Raw genomic sequence first — 12,676 nt, 5'->3', positions numbered from 1 at the left:
AGGCAACTGTCCATATTAATTAGCCAAGAGTACAACAATGCAATAGCTCCTTTGACATTACCAGAGAACAATGATTCTTTATTTTTCTGTGACTTTCCATTTTCTCTGAGCAAATCACTCCCTGTAAAATGTATGCTTTTCTCAGTGTTCTGGTGCGTCCATGAATCAGCTTTGTACATGAAATGCATATTATACCTGTGAATTATGTGCATTGCATGTATAAGGAGCATACAAATTGCACTTTAACTGTATAGTGTATGTATATGAGATGAATGGATTGGCAAACATAAACTATGAATAGCAAAGAACCAAGGCCATCAACAAAAGTATACATAAAAATAAAGAGAAAATGAAATAGGGGATATTTGCTAATCCCTATGCCTAGTCTTCAGTTTCTGCAGTATATTTTGAATGATGATAATACATTATCAATTCTACCTTTTTTCATTATATCTTTCAACAAACAGCACCTACAGGGCAGGTAGGTGGGGGACATTCTGTGGAGTAAGTGAGCACAGCATACAACTGATAGAGTAAATCTCCAGAAGTGCATAATGGGAGAAGGTTCTTGGGCAGCAGTCTTTGAGAAAATCTCCTTAGTTTCATGAACTGTGAAATGTTGGAAGGCTGCTGTGGACAGGGCCTTGTCAGTGGTTGCACCGTATCTCTGGCACACCCTCTTCAGGAAGTCTGCTTCACAATCTCATTGAGGAGTTCAATCAGTAAACTTATGCTCATGGCAAAGATCTTGATATCCTTAATTTTTATCCACTTCTGTTTCCTTTATTTTGTTCTTTTGTTGTATATTTCAATCCCACTGTAAGCAACTGCAAACCACTAAAACTGGGGGCAGGGGGCGGGGTGGGAATGGGACAAAAATATTTTAAGTAAATAGAATCAATGTATAAAATGTCATTCTCTAGGCTTATACTTTCTTTTATCTGTCTTTAGATTCCTCTGAGTTTCTCTTTCTTGAAATATAGCAACCAGATTTGAACAGAAGACTCTAGCAAAGATCATATTAATGCCAAGTTAACTGAAATGCAGCCCATTTCTTATTTGTACCATGCAGGGTTATTATTTAATGCAAGCTTGTTAATGCAAATGAGGTTTGCTTTCTTCATAATGAAACTGTATTACTGAAACAAATTCAGCATGGTTTTCCACACCGCTCCATGCTAGACAGGCATCTCCATGAAAATTAGGGATGGGTGCAAACTGAACCATGAGCAAAATGTGTCACAAATGTGATGTGTTCATGGTTTGTAAACCAAAGTTCATGATGGGTCTACCGTCATGAACTTCCATGAAATTTTAAAGCAAAGTGTGGCAGATTATGGATGAGCAGAAAGCAAGGGTTTAAAGGGACTCTGAGTCCCTTTAAACTCTTGTTTTCTGTTCCCCAGAGAACCCACAAAAACAGCTGAGAGCAGCAGGGAGCTCCCCAAATCCCAGAGCAAGAAAGCAACATCAGAAGAAGATCTCAGCCTCCATGCCCTGTCATTGGCCATTCAGAGGAACTGGTTGACCCCTGAGTGAGACAGGATGCTAGACTAGATGGACCAGTGGCCTGATCCAGTAGGGCTCTTCTTATGCTCTTACAAACTCTGTTTGAAACATGCCATGCCAACACATAAATTTCACTCTCCTCTCCTGTTTCACTTGAAGAACCTCAGGTAGAGTCTAACCCTGGCTCCCCATGATGTATTTATTTATTTACTTACTTCTTCTATATCTTACCTTTCTCATTGAATCTGACATCAGATTAAAAAATAAATAAAGAGCACTTCAACCGGACAACAAAGACATTCAATAACCAATACAGTAGGACTAAGATTAGAATGGGAAAGCAATGCAAACTAAAAACTGTCTAAGACGCAGGTCTGGATCTAGGGGGGGGGGGCAGAGAGGGGTGCTTGCCTCGGGTGTCAATGGAGGGGGGGTGCCAAATTGGGTATGGAGTCCATTGTATTCTATGGAACCATAAGATAGAGTGGTCCATAAGGGGGCGCCATTTTTTAATTTTGCCCCCCCCCCCTCAAAAAAACATTTCGATCCAGTCCTGCTAAGATGTGGCATGGCACAATACAAAGGTGGAAGATATTGAAGTAAAAACAATATGATAAAGAAGATGAAGAAGATATTGGATTAATATCCCGCCCTCCACTCCGAAGAGTCTCAGAGCGGCTTACAATCTCCTTTACCTTCCTCCCCCACAACAGACACCCTGTGAGGTGAATGGGGCTGGAGAGGGCTCCCACAGCAGCTGCCCTTTCAAGGACAACCTCTGCCAGAGCTATGGCTGACCCAAGGCCATTCCAGCAGGTGCAAGTGGAAGAGTGGGGAATCAAACCCGGTTCTCCCAGATAAGAGTCCGCACACTTAACCACTACACCAAACAGTAAACACTTAAATAGATTACAATCCCATCTCCTTAGAAGTGTTATTTAGATTGTGAGATCTCCTGTTGCTCTTCTTGAGCCTACAGGAGAAGCCAGCATTACTTGACTTATAGGTGGATGTATAGAAAGACTGTGGTTAGCTTCATGTCAAAATTGACTTACATGTTATTGTACAGGTTCTTGCTTGGTTTTATCTATCTTTCATGTTCTGCACAGAAACTGCAGATGTGGACCCTGTTCTGGAGCCTGCGGAAGCAATATTTTGTGAAAGGGCTGATCCAGCTAGCGGCATCGTCGCCAGAGTGGTGTGGCCAGATTACATGGGACACTTCATGAATTTGTATTTTTGGACCCTTATGAAGATACTTTTTTCCCTGAATGTTTGATTGGTCTCTATTTGAATGTCTAAGTCGGGGGTGTCAAACACGCAGCCCAGGGGTTGAATCAGGCCCCTGAGCAACTGGCTCTTGCCTGCTTCCTTCTCCCTCTCTCTTGCTTCCTTCTGCATCTTAGCTTGCTTTGCAAGGCTTGCTCAATCGCACAGGAACTACCAAGCAAAACCTTAATTTTCTCCATTGGTTCAGGCTTCTCCCCCTCCTGGTCCCCTGGGGAGGGAGGGAAGGAGCTGGCCAGAGCTTCCTTTGCTCAGTTCCCTGGATCCCATGGAAAAATACAAAGAAAGGACCTTTAAGATCAACAAGTGCCAATGTTTTAAGCATGTTTTTAAGGTGTTTTTTTTTTTTTTTAAATAAATATTTAGTCTTGTTTGTCTGTGGCCTTTAAAAAGTTTATATCTCTGCTACCTAATCTTAAATAGGTACACACATGGCCCAGCCCAACACGGCCTGGGTCAGCTTGACAAGGTCTCATTTATGTCAGATCCGGCCCTCATAACAAATGAGTTCGATGCCCCTGTTCTAAGTGGCCCATGTGAGATGTTCATCTCCTCCACTTTTGTCAAAATTCTTCTTTCGTTAGTGTAATAATTATGACCATGAGCCATTTGCTGCTTCTCAATGTAGGTTTTATGCTAGAAGCAGTAAGGCCTTTGTGAATGACCTAGCCATGAAAGGCTCTTTAAGACATTACATTCCTGGCACTGTGACCATGCTTACATAATAAACCCACTACAAGCAATATACGTGATTCTTGTTTCTTCTAAAAGGACAGCACAGAGATTTTCTACTTTGGGGTACATGAACTAGCTCTACTAACCTGGAGTCTGGTAACTATGTGCCAAAGCTTGAACATACATGTGTGGCCCCATTTGGAAGATCCAGTGACTGTACATATTGGGATGACCGTGTGTAGGGCATTCATCCTGTACACATAGTCAGATGTACTAACCGATCAAGGCTTCTATGCTGGCACATCAGATGCATGCGACGCATCGATCAGCAGGGAGTTTATAGGCTGCAGTTAATGTTACAACGCCAGTCTATTTCCCCCTGTTAATCTATGTATTGTTTTATAACAACATTACTCTGCTGGTGAAATGGAGCAAGAGGGAGGGGAACCCTTGCCCATTTAGCATGTTTTAATGGGCACATAACATAAGCTGTGGACCATGACATTGCTAATCAACTAACAGAAATTGCTGGATAGGAGCAGACAAAGTCCATTTCCTTCTGGGATTTTATCAAGAACTGCGACCGTGGCTTTATGAGGAAGCTATCAGAGATAAGAATTGCATTGAATTTTGGTCCTGAAAATTGCATAGGATTGCTTCAAAAATCCTGTCGTTTCCTCAGAATCTGAAACTCCAGATTACCCCATTTTATTTCCAAATTCAAATTGATGCATTTGCTCTCTCTCTCTCTTTCACTCTCTCAGAATTGGGGCATGCACAGTTTGTCTCTGCTTTTGATAATATTAAGTTCATAGGCCTGTTCTTCTTCACAAGGTGTATGTGGACGTAGACATTAAACTGCAAACAAAAAAAAGCCATCTTGATGTGGCCATACGTACAATGTTCTCAAGATTCTTATTGTGTGGTGTTGTGCTGCTGATAGCAATGATTATAGGTTACTGCATGTAATTCATTCCTGATCATCGGTGAAACAGACAAAAAAGAAACTAGATACAATTCAGCACTCAAGTGCATCAAGATTGTTCTTCATCTGATTGCTTCTGAAATGCTCTTCATCCAAATTTCTCCCTGGGTTCTGATGTTCCAAATTACCTGGTCTTGTTCCCAGTTTCAAACAGATGCATTGAATCTTTGTTGTTTAGAATTTTATTCCAGTGCACATTAATATAACATTGCAAAACAAGTCATCTTGATGATGCTTACATGACAAAGCACAGAAGTAAATATTAGGAAAGCACAGCAAAAAAAAAAAAACTAGGTGAAAAAGTATGTGCAATCATGACCTCATTGCTAATGTAGAGCTGGAAAATGTATAGAAGGTACTGAAAGGTGCAGCAAAGAGCATGTACTCCAGTTCAGGAATTAGTTTAAGACATTCTCTGAGTTAAACCAAAAATAAGGAGTGTTCCGGATATCTCGGTTCAGGCTTGATTCAGACACAGACATGCACTTAAAAAGCCGTAAGCATCTAGTTAGCATCCCTATATAAGATTGTTAATATCCTGGGAAAAGGTACACCTCAACCATGCTTATGGTTTATTTTGAATACAATACAACCATTGAAAAATATATTACTAGAAATCTTGTCTTGTATCTTTCTATTAAAACATACTTTTTTATACTTTTAACAAAAATTAACTTAAAAGGACATGATAAATACCACCCATTGATTGACACAGATAATCAAAGGAGAGCATTTATCTGGACCCATTAAAATGGCTTATCAAAAGTAAGCAGGTTACAGGCAAGGACAATTCAGTTTCCTGCATTCAGGGCTTTTTTGGTAGAAAAAGCCCAGCAGAAACTCATTTGCATATTAGGCCACACCCCCTGACACCAAGCCAGCTGGAACTGTGTTCCTGGGCATTCCTGCTCAAAAAAAAAAGCCCTGCCTGCATTTATAAGTTTTCAGAATCACCTCCCAAGAATAATTAGTCATCCCACCTGATAGGGCTCTCAGTCTTAGCTAACTAAATACAATAGGGGTCTACAACCTTTTTGAGCCTAAGGGCATCTTTGGAATTCTGAAACTGGGTACAACACACTGTTTCATTCCTGTTTGTCATCGCTCTCAATGTCTGACAAATTGACAGGTAATCTTTTTTTTTTTTAAAGGGACAGTTCTTCTTGCCATCAGAGCCATTTAGGGACCACATTGCCAGTGTGATGATGTTGTACTGTCTGTCACATAACCAATCAGTGTTGGCTATGACAACTACAAATCCAGAGACAGAACAACACTGTCTCCCCTTACTTTGGATGGGAGAACATTTGGGGTTCATTGTGCTGGGGTTCATTCTAAATTACTACTGAAATTAAGCGGCTGCATTTCATAGGAAGCATGAATGTAAAACGTGTTCTCCATTCCCAGTTAGGGTTTCATCTTACAATCAACATGAAGATTTCAGAATGTAGGGCATGTTCCTTTGTCTCTTAAGAACTTTAACTATCTGTCTTGGAGCCAGAGCATTTAATTTCTCTGTCTGCCCTGCCGTTTTCTTTCCTAAAACAGCGTAGCGAGCAGAGATATCTGCATTTACCCATGTGGCTGTTTGTGGCTTGTCTTCCCTCCTTTCCCCCAAGATGTTTCATCTTGGACATAACAAACTGCTCCCTTTGTTGTGGAGAAGAGGGCTCTCCATTCATCTGATACTCTGATGCTAATTGAGAGTCTCCACGGCCCGCTTCTAAGGATGGAGAGCCAGACAGAGAGGGGGGGAAAGAAATTCTCTTTTAAATCCCATTGCTTCTCAGTCTTCAAACGTCAAAGCCAGCAGCATCGCAAAAAAAGAGGGAGAGGATTGCCACTGCATTTAACAGCCACAGGGTCAAATCTTTCCAGGAACATGAAATTGCTTCCAATGAGTAACAACAAGGCAATTCAGACAAGAGGTTTTGTGAGCGAGTGAGTGAGAGAGAGAGAGAGAGAGATTGTCTGTGTGTGCAGGTGAAAGCTCACACATGCACAAGACAGAGATAAAGTTAAGGAGAGAATGGACTAGGATACAAAAGCCTGCAGAGGGTTGGACTAGACTCTGGGAGACCCAGGTTCGAATCCCCACTCTGACGTGGAAGCTGACTGGTGACCCTGGGCCAGTCACATCCTCTCAGCCTCACTTACCTCACAGAGCTGTTGTGAGGATAAAATGGAGGAGAGGAAAATGATGTAGCTGCTTTGGATCTCCACTGAGGAGAAAGGTAGGGTATAAAGAAATAAAATAAATTAATTTAAATTCCCTTGCTTATACATATTCCTTGTTAAGAGGAAGGCAATTTTCCCCACATACTATAATTATCTCTGTAGGTGTAGTGGTTAAGAGTGGTGGACTCTAATCTGGAGAACAGGGTTTGATTCCTCACTCCTCCACATGCAGCCAGCTGGGTGACCTTGGGTCAGTCACAGTTCTCTCAGAGCTCTCTCAGCTCTACCTACTTCACTGTCTGTTGTGAAGAGACAAAGGGAAGATGATTGTAAGGTGCTCTGAGACTCTAAGTGAAAAGTACGGTATGAATTCAATTCTTTTTTTCTGTTTTCTCAAGGTGGTCTCTATTGTTTTTAGGGATGTACAGAGAGGTCCCTTTTGGTTTTCATATGTTGTTGTCATGAGTTTTTTTTTTGTTTTGCTCATTTCCATTGCTGGTATTCTTGATTTTTAGCTGTTTATTGCATTTTAATTAGATGTCTGAGCATCCATTAGTCTAACTGTTATCTTGCTTACCAGTTGCAAGCAGGGATCAAATTTATTAAGTGTTTGATGTGTTCTAATGAATTCAGATGTGCCCCTTTGCATGAGCACACTGCTGTAAAGGGCACAGCTAAAAGGTGAAAAAATCAGTTTGAGATTTTTGAACTGGAACTTACTACTAGAGTTTCTGTATTTCTTTGGTGTCTATCCATGAATTCAGTTAATCTAACTATAATTTCTTCTAATTGTCTCTTGAACGTATTCTCCTGACTGCTCAGGCCCAAAAAGCAGACGATATAATCTAGCCAATATTGCTAATTTAAAGGATGCATTCAACTCTGCAACCACAAAGAGGGGAATGAACTGCAGTTGATTCCCTGATTCATGGTATAAGTAGGTCACCACAATAACCAGACCATGTGAGCCTCAATTATCAGGGGAGATGTGAGTTCCAATTGTCAACCAAGAAAATTTAGTTCTTGGAAGAATTAACAGAAGTCCAGTGGTATCTTAAAGACCACCAAAATTTATTCCAGCATAAGCTTTCATGAGACAAAATTCACATCATCAGATGCATCCAAAGCAGCTAAATGTATGTGAGGAGCTCGAGAAGAAGAAAGGGGTGGGGTAGGGAGACGTTACAAGGCAAGGCCAGTGTAAAATAAGAACCAAATCAAAGATTAATCAATCCATTCTGAATTCCAGACGGGTGATAGCCCAGGCTACCTCAATCTTGTCAGATCTCGAAAGCTATGCAGGGCTGGCCCAGACTAGTACTTGGATCCGTGGCTGCCACCATGCCTAGTTTAGCTCTGTGTTTCCAGATTTGGGGGGATCCGTGGCAACCTAATTCTGGTGGGGCCCCTCCTCATCTCCTCAAGTATGCCAGCACCAGAAGCCTTTAGTTCCTCTTCTCCCCTGAATAGAAGAAGAGCCGGTTTGGTGTAGTGGTTAAGTGCACTGACACTTATCTGGGAGACTCTTATCTGGAAGAACCAGGTTTGAGTCTCCACTCCTCCACTTGCAGCTGCTAGAATGGCCTTGGGTCAGCCATAGCTCTTGTAGGAGTTGTCCTTGAAAGGGCAGCTGCTGAAAGCACTCTCTCAGCCCCACTCACCTCGCAGGGTGTCTGTTGTGGGGGGAGGAAGGTAAAGGAGATTGTGACCCCTCTGACACTCTGAGATTCAGAGTATAGGGTGGGGTATAAATCCAATATATTTTTCTACCCCACTTTTCTCTACCTTAAGGAGCAGGGCTGCCAATTGCCAAGCAGCGGCTAGAGATCTCTAGTACAATCTCCAGGCTACAGAGGTCTGTTCACCTGGAGCAAATGGCTGCTTTGAAGGTGGACTCTATGGCATTATACCCCACTGAAGTCCCTCCCCTCCTCAGGCTGCACCCCAAAATCTCCAGGTGTATTTCAACCCAGAGCTAGCAACCCTATTACAGAGTCTCAGAGCGGCTTACAATTTCCTTTCCTTCCTCTCCCCACAAAAGGTATGTTGTGAGGTAGGTGGGGCGGAGAGAGCTCTGAGAGAACTGTGACTGGGTCAAGGTCACCCAGCAGGCTTCATGCGGAGGAGGAGTGGGGAATAAAATCCGGTTCTCCAGATTAGAGACCACAGGTCTTAGGTACCACACCACATTCGCTCTCATACGGGTCAGGCAATTGCTTTTCCTGTCTTCCTAGGCACCTAAGCTGCCCCATGTTTCTTTTTTATTTACATAATTTATATCCCGCCTTTTTGCCCAATCAGGGCCACCAAGGTAGCAGAAGAAGAAGATGCTGATGATATTGGATTTATATCCCACCCTCCACTTTGAATCTCAGAGTCTCGGAGCAGCTCACAATCTCCTTTATCTTCCTCCCCTACAACAGATGCCCAGTGAGGAAGGTGAGGCTGAGAGAGCTCTCACAGAAGCAGCTCTGTCAAGAACAGCTCTGAACAGGGCCAGCATGTGGGAGTTGGTGAACTAGGTGACCACCTGGGGCACCAGCTCGCAACAGGGTGGGCACTCCCTCTCCATCCCTGCTCACATCGTCCCTGAGCCTTTCTCGGCTCTGAGGGGTCAGAGGAGCTCTCCTGATCCCTCAGAGCCAAGAAAGAACATGGCTTCTCCTGCCCAGTGCACTCTAAACTTGGAGCATGCTGGGCAGGGGAAGGCTCCGAGTGTTCTTTCTGGACCCAGAAAGAACAGGCCTTCCCCTCCTCAGTATGCTCTGAACTCCAAGCACACTGGGCAGGGGATGCTTCAAGTGCCCGGCACAATGACGTCACCTCTGCGCAATTTGTTTGCTTCCAAGTTTGGGGGAAAGGGGTGAGTGCACATTGGGGTTCTGCTTCAAGCTCAAGAACCCTATGCGCCGGGCCTGGCTGAGAGTGCCATAGCTGACCCAAGGCCATTCTGCCAGCTGCAAGCGGAGGAATGGGGAATCAAACTCAGTTCTCCCTGATAAGAGTCCATACACTTAACCACTACACCAAACTGAATAATGGCCGCTTAGTATCACTGAGTAAAAAAGATTTATATTTTTTTGCTAGATCGCTGCACTTTAAATTACCCATAATCCTCCTTAAGCACCTTACCAAACTCACAGTAAGTGACTGGCGGGAGATTCCCCCCCCCCCACAAAGTTCACTCAAAGGTGATTGCATACCATTAACATCCTTAATTTGTATGGGGGGAAAGTAAATCGTTTAGTTCTAGATGTTTGTAATTACTTTCCATTACACTTGACTTTCTCATAGCCTGCCTAAACTCATCTGTAAATCTATCTTTTTTACGGAAGGTGTTTAGCTAAGGAAGATGGTCATTATAAGTCAGTAAAAGCTTCAGAACATGTAGATAACTGTTCTTAACCCACTTACAGTTTTCTGAAGTTAACAATTCAGAGGCAATAAAATGGATAGAGACCCTTGGAAGCTGGCAACAAGGTCACGGAAGTTTCTCTTGAGACTTTTCCGGATATTACAGTCACACCCACTGAGATCTCACAAACTGCGTTAAGTAAGAGAGCGTGTTACCCATGATCCTTCAGATACGTAGAGTTGTGTGAATAAGAGCAACATGTTGTTTAAAGTGCACATACATTCTCAGGGCATGCAAATGTGAACATGAACATGTGAAATCTGAAAAATCCAGTGGCCAGTTTGCAGACACCAAAAGTGTATGCACATAGGGTGCATTCACACTGCACTAAATAAGTGGATTTTTGCTATTCTTACACAGTAAAAATCCAGTTGCAAAGCGCATTATTAAGTGTAGTGTGAATGCACTCATAGTAAATGCATGTGTTGCCCCTATGCATACAACATGGCTACTGCCAGGGCTTTTTTTGTTGCAGGAGCTGCTTTGCATATTAGGTCACACACCCCTGAGGTAATCAATCTGCCAAAAGCTTACAGCAGGCCCTGTAGTAAAATCCCTGTAAGCTCTTAGAGGATTGGCTACATCATGGGGTGTGGCCTAATATGCAAAGGAGTTCCTGTTACAAAAAAGCCCTGGCTACTGCACATTGGCAGAAGGATCATGGTTGCTCAGGCTTCTATAAATCATGGTTGGTAGGCTCCCTCCTATTTAGCATGATTGTATCATCCCCAAAAAGCCTCAAAAGGATCACTGATTTTCTCATAATTTCTTTGATAGTTCACCTGGAAATTTCATGACCCTCTTTAAATGAAGAAACTTAAACACAGCAATGTAGTAGACTTGCCTAGATTCATTGTCTCTCTCCAATTCTTAGGAGAGACCCCTCCATCTATGATGGCAAGAAATAGTTTGACTGTGAAGCCATAACAAAGGAAGACACCGTATAACATTTTTTGCCATCATTTAACAGCTAACTTATGGTGACTTTGTAGGGTTTTCAAGCCATGAGACATTCAGAGGTGGTGTGCCCTAACCTGCCTCTGCATAGCAACCCTCAATTTCCTTGGTGGTCTCCTGTCAAAGTACTGACCAGTGCTGACTCTGCTTAGCTTCTGAGATCAAATGAAAGTGAGCTACCTTGGGTTATGCAGGTCAGGCTATATACTGTAGTGCTCTCCAAAGGGCATTTAGAAGAGTGCAAGCGATGTGATGTTCCATGGGATGCACGTTTTCACATTAGTTAAAGTAGCAACCGCGGGGAAAGTAGGGTTGCCAAGTCTCAGAAGTGATGTGTGGCTGTTCTAGGCATTTCCGGGAAAACTCTATGGTCGTTTTCGCACTTAGCGTTTGCTCCCCTTATTCCTCGGCGCAATTATGTCCGGATCATTTTCCTCGTTTTCGCACATTGCCTCTTTAGTGGAGTCGCTTTCCATGAAGCCCCGGCTCAAATCGTTTTTGCACTAGCATCGACTTGAGTTCGATGCCCTGTCAATAATTTTTTTTTAAGCGCAAGTCGAATTGCGTAACAACGTAACAACGTAACAACATAAACCGCATCACGTGTGCCGCTTCTGCTTATGGAGTGGCTGCAGCTGTAGTATCCTCCACAGCCCTTTATGTATTAACAGAAGCATTCACAGTGGAGAATCCCAGCACTAGATTCCCCCCCCCCCAACACAAATTCCAGAGTTGCGTGTGTGTGTGTATGTGGCAGCTTCTTCCTTTCCCAGCCTCGCTCCCTCCCGGGTGGTGAAGCTGGGATTTCCTCCGCGCTCTTCCCCCTCCCCGGCTGGCGCTTGCAGCCGCAACGGGGACCTGACTGACTCCTGCTGCCAGAGCTCCCCCCCCCCGCCCCATTCTCTCCTTCCCCTTCTGTGGCACGTGTGAAGAACGAGCTCGCGTCTGTTTTCTAACCGAGCGGAATGTAGCCAGGGAGGAGAATGCAGGACTCCAACTTCCCATTTTATACATGGCGATTTTGTGCAGGTCCAGAAATGCTGGTGGCACAGCTGAGGGAGGCATTGCCTTTTTAAAACACACACACATGAACGCTTTGGCCCACGCCGGCACTAGATTTCCCCCCCCCCCCAACAATGTATAATGTATAATGCAATTTCGAAGTTGCGAAATAACGCAACAGCGGAAAAGCAACCTCACATACCCGCCGCTTCAGGAGGGTTTTTTTTTTTCTATTTGTTAATTTCGAAATATCGCTATTACGCAAGAAAGATGAAGTTTAAAAAAAAAATGGCCGTGCGGGCACTTTTGGGAAGCGCCGCGAACGGCTGATGATTGGCCAAGGGGGTGGATGGGGTGGGAGGACGGAAAGGGAGAGGGTGACGCCCACAAAGCAGTCGATCCGGCGTGGATGGATTTCCCACAGCAAACTCCGAGGAGTGGATCCAGTGTGGATCCGGAGGTTTTCAAAAACTCCGGAAGGAGGTGGATCTAGATACTCCGGCGTGAAACCCCTGCAGCACCGGAGCAAGACGCAGCGCCGGAGCAACAGGTGCGAAAACCAGGAAAAGATCCGGAGGTAAATGGGGTGCTACGCCGGAGTAAACGCTAGTGCGAAAACGGCCTATGTTTTTCCCGGACATTCTAGCCATTTGGGAGGGGAAAACTCT

Source organism: Heteronotia binoei, chromosome 17, assembly GCF_032191835.1.
Source record: "Heteronotia binoei isolate CCM8104 ecotype False Entrance Well chromosome 17, APGP_CSIRO_Hbin_v1, whole genome shotgun sequence".
Lineage (NCBI taxonomy): Eukaryota > Metazoa > Chordata > Lepidosauria > Squamata > Gekkonidae > Heteronotia > Heteronotia binoei.
This window is presented reverse-complemented; position numbering follows the sequence as displayed.